This window comes from Alligator mississippiensis, chromosome 12 (assembly GCF_030867095.1).
Source record: "Alligator mississippiensis isolate rAllMis1 chromosome 12, rAllMis1, whole genome shotgun sequence".
Classification (NCBI taxonomy): domain Eukaryota; kingdom Metazoa; phylum Chordata; order Crocodylia; family Alligatoridae; genus Alligator; species Alligator mississippiensis.
Genome location: NC_081835.1, coordinates 18,729,709 through 18,742,919, shown reverse-complemented (window position 1 = coordinate 18,742,919; position 13,211 = coordinate 18,729,709). Strand labels below are relative to the sequence as shown.

Genomic DNA, 13,211 nt, shown 5'->3' with positions numbered 1-13,211 from the left:
TTTTTTTAAATCGGTAGTTTAAATTTCAGCTTGCTATTTTTTTAATTTTGTTTTGCATTTGTGTTATTTTATTTAAGTTGTTTTTTTATATACCTAAAAAGGTTTCTAATCTTGGATCAGCTTTGTTTATTGCTAACTAGGATACACTATCTTCATACACTTTTATTTAAGCAGTTACAGATAGTTAATTTTTACATTTTTATTAGAAAATAGTGGTTGACATGTTACTTACTTGTGGAATTAATTTGGGTCAGGCTACCTTCAGTTGGAAGTTGGAATGCAATTAAATGTAAAATTACAGCACTTTCAGGTTGTTGTTTTAATAAGCTTATCTTTTTTTCCTGTTGTATCAGTACATTTAAGGTAGATTTTATTTAACTAGTAACATGTCTTCCACTTAGCAAACAAATTTATCAAACAAAGGAGGACTTCTGCCTTGGTAGCAAAGTGAACTGAGAGTTTCTGGTCACCATATCTTTCAAGGTTTTAAAACAAGTTGATCTCATCCTTGCTTTCTTCATCTGTGGAAAAAATACAAACTTCCCTACTTTTTCAATTCCAGATGTGAACCAGATATTAAACTGAAATAAAGAAAATGTTTCTTTTGTACATGGAGAAGAAATTACTCTCATCTCACTCCCTACCCACAGCCCCCTGGCTCTGCCAGTGCCCCTCACTCCCAACTTGCAGCCCCTTGGTCCTGCCAGCTGGTTAAGCTGATGCCTCTCAGTCCCAACCTGCAGCCCCCCAATCCCTGCTGGTGCCCCTTATTCCTGACCCACAGCCCCCTGCTCCCCCCAGCCCTGCTGGAGGGGGCTCCCACCTGCCCCTGTCCTGATCGGGTTGGAGCATGGTGGCTCAGATTGGTGTAGGTGACGGCAGAGTGAGAACAGTCCCTGTGTGGGTGGGAGGGAAGAAGGGTGCCTGTGGCAACCCATGCTCTGGGCTGGGGCTCAGGCATCGCAGCAGGCGGCCTGGCCATGGCCCAACCCAGACAGCATCTCCTGGCTGGCCCAGCCCTGTGAGCACAGGCACCAGCCCCTTTGTTGCTGGCCTGGCCACACAGAGCTCCCTGCTGCCCTCAAAGGACCCCCATTGGAGGGGCAGGCCCCCCCGTTCTGCCCTGCCACAGCCGTGGCACCCAGACGGTTTTCCCCCACCACTGGCAGGCACCACCTCGCACCCGCACACCAACCCCTGGATATTTCCCAAGCCCTGGCCCTCCAACCCCGCCCCCCACAGACTTACCTGCATCCAGCTGCTGGGGCTGCTCCATAACCCTGCCTGTCTGCATGCCAGTCATGTGTGTGCAGGTGCATGTGTGCCTGCTGCCTCCAATTGCCCTCCCCTTGCTCCCACTGCCTCCAATTGCCCTCCCCTTGCTCTCGCCAGTGAAGCAGAGCAAAATCCCAGGCATTGGTTCATATTTCAGAAAAATGCCTGGACGGAGACTTGAGGTTCCAAAAAGATGATGTGTCTGGGAAACCTGGACATATGGTAACCCTAGGCATGTTACTTGAGTAAACTCTCTTATCAGGTACTATTTTGGCTACTGAAGAGATTCTTCTATGCTTGCCGCTTTAGTTTCAGTAAAACAAGGTTCCTGGCAGTGAAGTCAGACTTGACTTATAGCTATTTTATATTGTGGACATAGTGTACGTGTGAGATTGAAAAGGGCCACAGGAAGCAGAGGTAGTCAGGGTGCCCCTGGGATTGTGTTCCCCTTCCACACCCACACTTCAGTATCTGATATGGAAGCTACCTCCTGCTGCTTGCTAATGGAAGCTGTAATATGGAGCTTCAGCACTTCTAAATGTGCCTCAGACAGGCCACCTCTTCTCCTTTGCTTAGGGCTCTGGACTGGTTTATGCTGCTCCAGCTTTTTTCATTGCAAGAAATGGACAGGGGGATTAAATCAAAGGACTGTGCAGTGTCATAACTTTCTCTTCCTCCCTTTCCCTTACCTGATCTACAGCAGTCTGGGCTTGGTAATACAGCTCCTTACCTACTCCAGCTTGTCTCTTTATCTGGCTCTTTGTGGTATGTGTTGTGGTTGTTCACCAGAGCCTCCTCTAGATTTGATTTAAAGTCTAGGGCCAAGGCTTCCTTCCCCGTTTCTGTAAATTAGGCTCTATCCCAGAAGAGACTGCATTTTGGTGGAGGGATTCTCTGCATGCTGCCTGTGAAACCAGGGATCCATACAGATGAAACTATTCTTAAACAAGGTGCTCTGGGAGGGTCAGCATGAATCTAAACTAGGTGTAGTCAGCTCCGTGCTTTGCGTGGGATCTGCTTGTTGAATGCTTTGCACAAACTAACAACTTCAGATCTTGGGAACAGCTGATGTGGGAATAAAGGTTGAGGAACAGAAGGGATGAAGGGTCAGAATTTAAATGAAATGTTTTTGGGAAAAATGCACCAAAATACTCCTGCAACATAAAAATACAGCGTTTTTCCTCTTGTCCTAGGGGAAGGCAAAGGCATTATCTGGCTGGGGATGAGAGCCTGCTTCTTTGCTTTTTTATTTTCCCAGCTACCCATAGTGTGATTTGTCAGACATTTGTAGCAATCCTTTTTTATTCTCTTTTTGCCTTTAAAAAAATTACTTCCAATTTCTGCTGCTCTAGTCTTTTATCGCCTGACTCTGAAGGTTAATTTGTGTTTGGAGGGTTTTTGCAGATTTCAGCAGCTGATGGTCTCATGTGAGCCTCTCATTTTTATAGTTGCCTGGTCTGAAGGACCTTATCGCAGGGCTGGCCTCTTTTTAAATCCTACAGCTGCAACAAATTGAAGTTGTCTGTGGGGCTGCTGAACTTCCCTGTCTTGGCTCCAAGTCTTCTTTACCTGCATTCTGTGGGTTTTGGCTACAGAGTTGACTTGCTGCTCAGAAACAGCTGCCAGATGAGTCTGTCTGGATTTAGGATACCTATAGCTGAAAGGACTGAAGAGAGTTTGGGAGTATGAGAATTTTGTCTCTATTGCAACTGTGCAGTGCTGGATAATGGCACCAGTTGTTTTTAGGAAGAGCTGTTGCATCTAAAATAGAACATTGCTTTTATTAAACCTGAGTGAATTTTAATGCTTGTAAGAGAATGAGCCTGATAACAGGTAGTAGAGAAGCTTGCACAGCAATACACTCCACTCCAGCTTATTTTTAGTGTGGCTTCATCTTATCTTTATGTTGGAGAGCTCCATATATTCCACTCCAAGACCTTGAACAGTCCTGGGCAACACTTGATCTGTGTGTTTTAACTAGTGGCACATACTGAATTTGTGACAAAAACACCAGAGGGTGGCTAGAAGACTCCCAAAGATCCATTTTCACATACGACTGAGCTTTGGATGGGAGCACAGATACCTAGGCACGTGAGAAAATGTTCTGTACTTGCTTTCAATGTGACACTTGGTTGTTTTCCTCAGTGGGTCCTACAGAGTTAGTTCAGGTTGGCTTTTAAGCTTTATAGCCAGTCTTTCTCTTCTCTCCCCCTTAGGGATGGGGAAAAGAGAGAACAAAGCTATAAAAAAAAAAAAATGAATTGGTAAGCAGACAAATTGAAGGACAAGAGATGGTATCTGATGATGCAATTATCCAAGTGTTACTTTGATCCTTCCTTATAACCAGTTCATGTCTGGTGTGAAACCCAGTTCTTGGTGGTTTTTCCAGTGTGAGTACTGATCATCTGATGCCAAGTGGAAGTTAGATCTTCAAAGGAAGGGAGTAGCACTATATGTGCCAAGGCATTGCAGCTAGTGTCTTGGTAGGCTGCCACTTCCTTTGAGTCAGTACTGAGACCATCCTGGAGTTCCTGCTCTTCATGCAAGATCACTACAGATCCCATGTTACTTTTTTGTAATAGCTAGAATATTATTCTTACTTTCCTGTCGAATGTCAGTTTGGAGTGCTACTTGGCCTCCTCAGGTTTTGTGCCTTGGCATCTTGTGCATGCTTACTTTAGTATTCGGTGATATTGTCTAATACCTAGTGTGATACGCTTCAGAAGTGACAGCATTTGAACCATGGGCCAATGATGCTTAGAAATACATTGGTAAATCGTCTCAGAGTCCGGCTGGTTGGAAGGTGCTATACAAAGAGAATGAGGTGTGGGCTGTAAGGCTTATGGATGCTGCAAAATAATCTAACATGCATGAAGGGAAAACTCCAACAGGCAGCTCTGCATTCTCAGATAACATAGACTATGGGTGTAGAGGAAGCATAGAATGCCAGTTACTTCATATCTCCCTGGCACCCTGAAATATGACCAAGAGAGCCCTTCAGTTTTGGTATCCGAGCTGATTTTATCTGCTTTATTTATTTTATTTTATTTATTACTTACTTATTTATTTTACCAAGCATTGGGTAGAGGTCCCAGAGATTTGCTAATGATGCTTCCTGTGCTTCAGATAAGAGTAGAGTAACTTCCTTGCTTCATAGTAAGAGATAAAACAAGTGCACGTAATATGGTGGGGAGCTCAAAGCTAGTGTTAAGGTTACTTCTTTACATGGAAAAAGAAAGTGGGGGGTGGGGAAGATTAAAGAAAGTTGAAGAGCAAATGTGATTTGCGACTTTTCTCCTTGTTAGTGCTAGCATCAATTCCTTCACAAGCTGCCAGTTGGGCACCCAAAACCTTTCATTTGCTGATCAAGTTTATTTTCTTTCTTCCTCGCTTCCTGCTCCCTCCCTCTCAATCTTTTTTTCTTCCCCAAAGCTGCAGGATGGTTTCCTCACACTGCCTCTCCTTGTTGGTGGCGTTATCAGGCGCGTGTGTGCAGAGGGTGAGATTGCAAACGCCACCGTTCTCCTGGATTCTAAGTATCAGACAATGTTTTACACGGCATCCCATTCTCTAGCTGGCTGGTTGGACATGATGTTGGTACCTTATCTTCACGCTGACACACGCTGGACATTAATAGAAATACATTGCTGAGGCACATGTGTGGAATTTCAAGCAGCCTTTCTAGCTGTTGCTTTAGATAGTCTATTGTGTGCTTAACCTCCTCGAAAGAGGTTTTGATGAGAAACGCATAATGTTAACTCTTAGGCAGCTGGTTGGCTGCCTTTTTTTTTTTTTTTTTTTAAGTTTCCTATTACAGTCAGCTTAACTTCTTCCTAATTGCATACATGCATGCATGTTTTGGAGTTTCAGCAGATTCCTAAAAAAATCAGTCGTTCCATGACAGCATTTCCGTTTCTTAATACAAGCCGTTTTGGGAGGGAGGGAGGGAGGGCAGTGAACAATGTGTATTACGTGTAGGGGTGGAAGCGGGAAATGTGTGTTCCTGAAGGAATCTCACTTCCTGCATCTTATCTAACCTTGTCCAAATGTAGCCCCAAATCTTTTCCACCCTCTGATTGCCATGAATCAACTGAAAAGTTGAATTGGACCACAGCTGCTGCTGTTCTTGGCTGGAATTCTTTCTGCTCTTGGATCATGTCAGGATTTTGATTATAATACTATAAAAATGTTCTGTGCTTATTGATTGTGCCCATCTGTGATATATTATTTATAAGCCTTGGGTAATATATGCCACAGGGTAACTATGGAAAAGGGGTTCTTTTAAGGGGGTTGGGGGAAGAATTGACTTATTCCTTTTCTAGTTTTTGTTTCAAACAAAAGGTCTAGATTGGAAGACCTGAGAAGGTGAGTGCTCGTGCTGAGTGTTTTGAGGAGTTCCTGGCTTGCTGCCCCCTCCTCCCTGCCAGCTTGTGTATTTAAACTAAGAATTCAGGCCCTATCTAGCCTGAAAATCTTTAGTGAACGGAGAACTAATGGAAGGAGGACATGCTTTGAGAAATGAAAACAAAGGAATTAAGTAAGACTTTTCAACCTTCTCTCTCTCTCTCTCTCTTTCTCTTGCTAATATCTACTTAATTTTGATGACTAACACTTAAAAGAAAGGATGTCTTTGTTAAACACCCAGTGCTCCTACAATCAAGAGATGAGGGATGCTCCATCTCTTCAAGAGCTCTGGGAAAAGAGGCACTGCTAGTTCCTCACTTGCCCAGTGGATTGGTGTCTGTCATAAAGTCTTCAAATCCATTTTGTTTTCTAAATTGGTGTGCGTGTGTATTAGTGAATGGAACAGATTTGTTTGCCAACATCCTTACCCTGATAATGCACAGGCCGAAGCTAAAGCCATGCCATCCCATCTCAGTGGGTTCCCTATTGATTCTAGAATTCCAGTACACGACTTGCTCCAATGGGACCTCTTCTCTCCCTGGCTTAACACGGGAGAATATTTTTCAAAACACTTGAACTGCCGACATAGCATTTGTATAATATATTTATACACATGCGCCAAATTTCTGCAGATAAGTTCAGTTTTGGGGGGCAAAGGCACACTTATTTTTAATGATCCCAACTTACTTTGCAGTGTCCACGTGCTGATTTGCACTAGACCCTTCAACCATTAAGCGTGCCAGTTACAACGTGGCACTTCTGCACTGGTAACTAAACTGAGTTCTACCAACTTGTCTCCCTGTTTGATCTGTTTCAGTAATTTGTGGATGCTTGATTACCATGTTGTTGGTCCAAATTGCAGCTGGTCAATTAAAGCTGAAAAAGCTTTTTATCCCTTTTTCCAGCCACCTGAGTTTTCCTATTTCATTCTTTTCATTAAAATGGTAGATAAGTAATTTGTGTGGGCAGCCATACTATACACATCTGAGGCAAGGAAAAAAAACCTGAGAGTCTGAAGTTAATTTTCATTGTAATTAGTCCAGGTAGAGTATACCTTCCTTCATGTCTAAATTAAGCTGAGACTATTAGCACTACTTCTGCTACAATAATAAAATAACTTTGCTATAACCGGTTTCTTTCCCAAGGCTAATGAGGAATCTGTTAAGGCACCTTGAGGGAAGCGAGCTCTAATGGCCTCAGTTGCCTTTCTGTTTTTGTGGAGACAGAGCTAACATAGGAAGTAAATACCTGATTGCCACAGGCTCTTTGCATGCTAGCTGTTCCCTGGAGAAGGGAAGCTGTTCCAAGGAGTATCCCAGAGACTATACAAATGTGTTTGAGGCAGTGGGAGGGGTAAGGCCACCTCCAGTATGAATTAAATGCATTTTATTTTTAAATGCTACCCAAATACTAATTTCTGAGGACAGGCACATGCAGATGACAAGTTGTGCATACACATAGAAAATCCCATGCTCAGATAGGTTACACTAAGGACTAAGTTTATTTGGGTAAGAAATGTGCCTTGATCTGTTCTTAAACTGTAGTAAAAAATGTACAACTCCAATAAAATGAATGGCAACCACACAGATAACTAAGCTGTGATTGTCTGCATTGGTTGGCCAGCAGGTGTTGCTGTTGAGCTGTGCTAGGCTCACTCTGGGAGCGAACAAGTCATTTTCCTATTTAAGGAACTAGCGACCCAGGCTGCCGAGTTGCACCTGAGTTTCCTACTTGATAATTCACATAATTTACCAATAGGTCAATGAGTTGGCCTCTGAACTCGCTGCATTTCGTATGTTTCTGCATACATATATAGCTTGAAAGCTTATGTTTTAGACCTGTTCTTGGGCTTGTGCTTGGTTAATTAATCTGAATGAACTGGCTTCCTTAGGAAGACATCTGCACGGTTTAGGACAGTATGAGGTTTTTCTGTTCTAACCATTAAGCCAAATCTTTCAAGCTTGCCTGTGAGTCTCTCTAAAACTTGATGGTGTAGATGGAGTTTGATTTAAGCAAAGTCAAAAATAGCAGATGCTGGCTCCCTTCTGATTTTTCACTTGTCTGCTTTAATAAGCTTAGTAACCTGGAGGGGGGTGTCTGTCACTTGCCCCATTTACATTATTCATCCCTTGGATTCTGTGTTTTATACTGGGATCTAAACCGCTGCAGCCCACAGTCTGCATGCTGTATTGATATCATGCAAGCTCTGGGTGGCTGCTGCTGCTGCTCAAGTTATTAGGATGTAATTTTTTCTGGCTGTGGCATTCTTATTTTGGGGCTGAAGAATTTAATAAATGTTTCCTCCATTATGTGCCAGTGATGAATCCTTTCCTGAGCCTTTCTGCTTCCTGCTGTGTGCAGAAGGGTTTCACCAAACTGGTAAATTTTTCCACTAGATGGCACTGAAAGGACACAGAGAAATCCCTCTAGTTTTCCAGTGTGAGCAGCCTCTGAACTATGGAAGCCTCCAATTGTTTACCTACTAATAAAAAAGCACATCTCTAAGGGTGGGTTTTTTTTTTGTTTTTGTTTTTTTTTAATTCTAGCCTTAGAATCCCGAGTTTGGGATGGTGTGGAATATGCCCTGTTTCCATCCCGTTTGCAAGTTTGTATCGCGTGTCAGCAGTCCGTTCATTTCTCTACAGAGACGCATTTCTTTGGAATTGTATGGCCGTTGTGTGCTGAGATGGTTTGAAACCTGGAGGTGTGTGTTAGATCCACCTGGTTCTCTTTCATTTTCTCCTCATGCCCCCTGTGGCTTGTTCCCTTCTGTTTAAACACATGGATCCAGCAGCCTCTGATTTTTGCTGTGCATCCAGGTTGCAACAGCTGGAAGAGCAGGGTTATCAAGAAGGAAATGCACAAATACTCTGAAACGCTTTTAGGCACCTCAGCTCGGTATCCTGTTTAGGTTTGATCGCATGGGTTTAGTACTCTTTTGAGCGAAAGATGATCCCCACTAGTAGTTAGTACAGTTTTTCTAGAAGCAGTCTGGTGAAGAAATGCAGCCCAGGCAATACCTCAGGCCTGATTTTGCACCCCTTTTAGTTGGGTGCTGTCCACAAATTGTAAGGCAGTGTGAACAAAGTATGGCCCACGGGCCAGATCCGCCCTGCCAAATGATTCCATCCAGCCCACAGCGGGTCCCTTGGCCTCTCCTAGCCCAGACATGGGCGGCAGCCTTAGCCGTGGCATATGTGGCTGGTCTTGCCACCCCTGGGCATGGAGGTGCCACCTAGTGCAGAGTGCAGCCTGCTGTATCCCTATGAGCAGCTTTCAGGCATGCCGGGAGCTGTAGTGCGCAGGGCTGGAAGGTGCAGTGGTACGGCGGGGTGGCCAGTCTTGGCTTCTTGGTAGCCCCTGCTTCAATGGCTCCCTCCAGCTGCTGCTGTCAGTGTGTAAACTGCAGCTGCCTGGCCTGGCCCTGCTGCTCAGGTATGCCTGTTCGCACCTACTGCTGGGAGCACCAGAACCAGCATCTGTTGCAGGGGCGTGCAAGGAGTGGGTTGCAACTCTGCCTTGGGCCCTGTTACCTCCCCGCAATCCCAGCACTTTCCCTGCCCAACCCATCCCTTTCCCAGATTTTTGTCTCGGCCTGCCCATTGCCCCATCCCGTCCACCCAGCTGAGCGCACCCTACCTGCAGGGATCCTGGGCTGGTCTCCATGGTGACACTGCGCGCCCACTCCATCTGGTGCCCTCAGCAGTGGGTGCAGGTGGATGGGCCAGTGGCTGAATAGGATCAATTGGCATCTCCCCACCCCCCGTTTTCTGTACCAGGCAGTGTAAACAGCTGTGATGGGGTGGGGGGGGGGTGAGGAAGAGTTAACACCACCCCTGTCTTGCCTTCAACAGCTTGCTGAAACTCCTTAAGTGGCCTGCCAGCCCAAATAATTGCCCTCTCTTGTCCTAAGGCGTTAAAAAAAGCCAGCTACTGTGCTTGTGACCCAGTGCTTTTAGCCATCTGGAATCAGACCAGTCCAGCTTTTCTGAAGTCCTTCATTACTAACAGCTAAAGAAAACTCTCCTTGGCTTGATGGGAAGGGGCTTGTGCTGTTTAAGACAGCAAGAGCCTGAAATCTGTCTCCAACAGGTCTAAAACACTGGTTGTGGTCTAAATGGCCATGGACACATTGATGATAGCTTAAGAAATAATCCAACAAAGATTTTACCAAGCATGTGTTTAAGTGTATTAAATGGTTCTTATGATATTTGACTGTTGTTGCAAGTGTAGCTGTTGCCCTTCTAAGCTCTTGTATGGGCAGAACATCATCCTGATGGAGATGCTGCTAGTTTGCTTGAATCCCAGCAGGTTCTCATAGACAGCTGACCTGTCTCTTTCCTTCCATTTTCAAGAAGGGGAAACAAACCCAAGTTACAGAAACCACTTAAAAGTTCAGCTAAGATTTATTCTGGCCGCATATCTGCCGCCTGTAATAACCCTAATGTGCATCGTCCTAAAACTCCTAATTGGCTCTGGTGTTGGCAGGGCTTTCAAACCCAGCAGAATCTCAAGTGTTCAGCAGCTTTTAGGGAGGAATCTAGCCAGAGAGGCACGAAAGATGAAATGGTTGCCTTATAAAATCTGACTGACCTTGAGAGTCCTCATTCTAACAAGCAGGCGGACTCTGTTGAGAGCTGATCTAGATGAGAGCCGTGGAAGGAAAGGGTGCAGGTATGATCATTAAGGCAAGAGAGGAAATTTAAAAAAAGAAAAGAAAAAAGCTTGGATTTATGGGAGTAGATGGCTTAGCTGCAGATCGTGGACTTGGTACCCAGCTGCCTTTGAGTTACAGACTTGAATCTTGTCTGTGGTGACTTTGGGTGAAATGGTCTGCAAGCTGTTTAGGAGCCTTGGTCAGAAGAGTCTGATTCGGGGCAGGTGTCCTTGCTAGTGCAGCATCCAGAGTCAGTACTGGTTGGCCTCCATCTAGCTTGTCAACATGGGGTCCAGGGACCTGAACTGTGAAGCAGGTTGATGTTTCCTTTTGCCTTTCTTGGCATCCTCTCCTGGTACAGGGTAGAAGCCTCCTCTTCTCTTACCCGTGCCATATTTGTTTTGTGGATAATGCAGGGCTTTGGTCTCCTGGGCTATCAGTCTGGCACCCTCTGCCAGCACGAAATTCCCTTTAAAGCAAAACATTTGGCTTAGTTTTATTTTATTCCATTAAGTAATTTCACTGCTAATGCATAATTATCTACAGCAGTGACACTCGTCTCTGCTTTAATTATCACAAAGCTGCACAACCCCCTCCCCCCAGAAAAGTTGTCACTTTGTGCAGGGTGGTTTTGTGGAGATAAGTGTGTAATACAGTTGCAGTGCTTTGGGCTTTACCCAGTACCCGGTCAGTTGCTGATTGCTTCACATGGGCAATAAAGGGAGGTGGTCTGTTGCGGGGAGGGGGGAGGGGGGAGGGGAGTCTAATCTCAGATCTTCTGTTGGTGGCTACTTTTGTGATGTAAAGAGACATGGGGAAGGAAAAGGAGTTAAGGCTTATTAAAACTTCTTAGTAGCAGGCTGGAAATGAAGGAGTGTGGGAATGTAGATATGGAAGGGCTAAATTATAGGTGGTAAGAGAATATGGAAGCTTAAATGCTGGTTTTGTCAAAAGAAGACAATTATATGAAATGCAGCATCCATGGATAGCATAGGCAACAGCCCAGAAGCCTTGTGGGCTCTCTGACTTTTTTTCTTCTTCCCTCCCTCCCACCCATCAATTGTCTCCATCCATAGTGTTCTGTAAATTGTGTCATTGAGTGTGGTACAGATTAAGATTTTTTTTGGGCCCATACTCATGGCTGATTACTAATGAGCCATATTGGCTGATACTCTTCTGATTGCCGACATGCAGCCTGGCAGCTTGGAGAGCTGTGTCCGGTTGGTAAGTCTATGGGGGTGGAGGGTGTGTGTGTGGGGGGGGGGGGGTAGATTGAGGCCCCTGCAGTGAAGGAGGGAGTGTGGCTGGGGCAGGCGCTACCCAGCTGGGGCGGGGTGCAGGACAAAGCTGTGAGCAGCTCACCCAAGGGGCATGGGGTGGGGGGGAGAGTGGCTTCTGCATGCACCCTTGGGGGAGGCATGGGGGATATGTCCTCCCACCAGATCTGTGCGCAGAGAGCCCTGGACCAGCCACTTGCAGCTCTCTCCTGCACTGTGCTCCACTTTGGCTGGGCAGCCCCTTCCCTATCCCCAGCCCCACTCCTTCCTTCACCACAGGGGGCTTTGATCTGCCTCCCCTTTCCCTCCACGCTCCTTCTCTGCAAGAGACTTACCAGCTGTATGCTGCTCTCCAAGCTGCCGGGCTGGCTGGGTGCATACTGTAGCTGCGTGCATGCATGTGGCATTTATCGGCGATATTATTGGCCACGTGAGCCAAAAAAAGTCAATTGCCAATAATGTTGATTTTCCTTTTATTGTTGCCAATACAATATGGACTGATTTTATATCAGTGCACCTCTAGAGTGTGGTGTTGCCTATTAAAATCCTTTGGGAACCCTGCCCAGTCCCTTTGTGTGTTGCAGTTCATGCTGACCTGCAGGAAATCCCATTTAGTTATAAGCTTCTTGCTCCATTGCTCTACACTTGTCTTCTGAATGCAAACACCTGACGGTGCTTAACAGCGTCCTCTCTCCTCTGTTAAGAAGCAGCTCATTTGGTGGATGGGAAGTCTCATTTGCAAGTAACATGGGGGTAGGCAACCCCCCGGCACGGATGCCAGAGCATGGCACACGACAGAACTTTGCTTGGTGGATGTGCCTTGGGGCAGATGGTAGGGAAGGGGCTGGGGTGGCAGTGCCACAACAAGGATTGGGCTTCTCTGCTCCCCCCTGGCATGCCAACATCTTACAAGTTGAGGTTATGGGTGTTTTTACCACTCTGCCCAAAAATGTTGCCGACCCCTGAATTAACAGAAAGACAGTGACCAAGGCAAGAGTCCTAGCATTGGAAAGTAATTTGAGGATCTGTTGGGAGGAGATCACATGGTGCCCAAACCCCCACATCATCTGTGTGAAGAGGAATGATGGGAAATGTAGATTGCAGAGGAATCCTTATAGTATGACAGGCAATGGAGAGACAGCAGTGAAGTGAAGCAGCTTGTTCGTTGTCCCAATAATGGATGAAAATAAGGCATGCTATTGGTGCATGTGGGGGAAATTGTACCTCCCAAAATCTATTGTCTCAACTTATTTCCTTTTTCCCAATATCTTTAATGGCCTGGAAGGACTTGACTACTTGTGGAGCTAGCTATAGTGAGTCTGAGGTAGGGCCTTTGAGCTTGTGTGGATACTTTTTCTGGGGAAGAAGGAAAGTCTTTTGGTTAAGACTTTGGCCTAGGAGCCACTCTTATTTTGGTTGAATTCCTGGGTTTGCTACTCACTGTGTAGCTGGGGAAAGTTACTTTATCTCTGTGCATCTTCTCCTCAAACAATTATGAGAGGTTGTGGGGTTTGTTTCAACAGTATTTGTACAGCTTGTATTTTTAAATGGATGATTTTACAGGCTTGTGAAAAGTATTATTTGAGTTGCCTCAGTGA

The 13,211-nt window shown here is 45.4% G+C and overlaps 1 protein-coding gene across 5 annotated transcripts in view; it reads left to right on the top strand.

The window, feature by feature from the left end:
• The window catches only part of CHCHD6 (coiled-coil-helix-coiled-coil-helix domain containing 6), a 144,608-nt gene that overhangs the window by 11,627 nt on the left and 119,770 nt on the right, over positions 1-13,211 (top strand). The gene's annotated exons all lie outside the window — the stretch shown is intronic.